At 36.8% G+C, this 1,450-nt stretch overlaps 1 protein-coding gene across 1 annotated transcript in view; it reads right to left on the bottom strand.

The window, feature by feature from the left end:
- Nucleotides 1-933, bottom strand: part of LOC107662563 (SLIT and NTRK-like protein 5) — a 5,459-nt gene extending 4,526 nt beyond the window's left edge. Inside the window, exon 1 of the mRNA XM_016452626.1 lies at nt 822-933. The gene's annotated coding sequence lies outside the window, so the exon portion shown is untranslated. The remainder of the gene's footprint in view (nt 1-821) is intronic.
- Between the last annotated feature and the right edge of the window lie 517 nt (nt 934-1,450).

Here is a 1,450-nt window from a genome sequence, read left to right as displayed (position 1 = left end):
TGAAAAAAAAAAGAAACTTGCGTTACTTATTTGAAAAAGTAACTCAGATATTCTCTTGTAAATTAAAAAGTAATGCGTTGCTTTACTAGTTACTTGAAAAAAGTAATCTGATTACGTAACTCGCGTTACTTGTAATTCATTACCCCAAACACCGGTTATTTAGTCCAGAATAATTAACTTAATATTTATTTCATATTAAGGCTAATAGCCTATAACCTAATTTGCACTGCTCATTACTAAGCCGATTCATTTCTACAGCAACTGACTATTTTACTAAATTATTTTTCAAGGAAAATAATAAAATAACCTAGACTCAGATCAATATTTCATATTTATTTAACTGACAAGTAACCGTATAAGCGTGTTAATACACAGCCAGCTGGTCGTTATCACAAAATAAACCTCTTCATGGTGACATACAGTCCTGTCGGGGTTTTATTTTGCGATAATAAACGAATGACTGCATTATCGCATTCTTGAATTGTAGCCACTATGCGTTCGCATCAGAGTAAATCTAGGCTACAATAAGCAGAATGATATAAGCTGGGAAAAAAGTTGAACGACGTTAAACGCCTGCCCGCTCTCGCACATGCGAATGACAGATTCACTTGCTTGCTTGTGAATTTCAGTTGCATATTTTCCTGTTTGAGGGTTATTATTTCTGTCTGACAAACAGCAAGACATCACGCTATGCCACTGATCTCGAATATAGCGCCGAGTTTGCCAACAACTTCTCCATCGCCGCGTATTGCAATCGACCGATGTCAAATAATAAGTGAAGACTATTCCCAAACAGTCAATGCAAATGTTGTTCATCTTACCCGCGTGCACCGCAGAGGAAAAACGCGCATCTCATCTGGAAAGATGTTTTTGCGTTGACGCTGTTGCTGTATTTACACTTTAATTCGGTTCCCGGATCCCAGTGTACGGTGATGCTCGTCAGGCAACCATTTCTCTGACTAACATGACGATGACTCGGAAATCGCCACAGCTACATCCCACAAATGTGGGAGGGGGGAGAACAAAACACTGGTATATGATGATGATGATGATGCATGAATTAAAACGAATCACATTTATTAAATCAAACACTGTTATACAAGGGTCAGAGAGAGAGAAATTACCACTGCAGTGGCCTTAAAAGTAGTTGGACACTTGAGTCATACTTATGGATTATCATTGCATTAGATCAGGGCTTTCCAGACCCAGGGACCTCATATGTAAATTGTGCTATCATTAAAATATTATTAAATTACATATTTGATTTTGATGTTCATGCAAGTTGATATAAATGTAATTAAAGGTTTAAATTATGTATGTTTTGCATATCTGGCATTAGACAGCAAACCCAGTGTCATTTATCTTTAAAGACAGACAGCACAAGCATGCTTTTTCAAGCAAAGCTTAAGTGTGAAATAATAAAACAAGACATCTATTTATGACGCCTGCT

Source organism: Sinocyclocheilus anshuiensis, unplaced genomic scaffold, assembly GCF_001515605.1.
Source record: "Sinocyclocheilus anshuiensis isolate Anshui unplaced genomic scaffold, SAMN03320099.WGS_v1.1 scaffold1555, whole genome shotgun sequence".
NCBI lineage: Eukaryota > Metazoa > Chordata > Actinopteri > Cypriniformes > Cyprinidae > Sinocyclocheilus > Sinocyclocheilus anshuiensis.
This window is presented reverse-complemented; position numbering and strand designations above follow the sequence as displayed.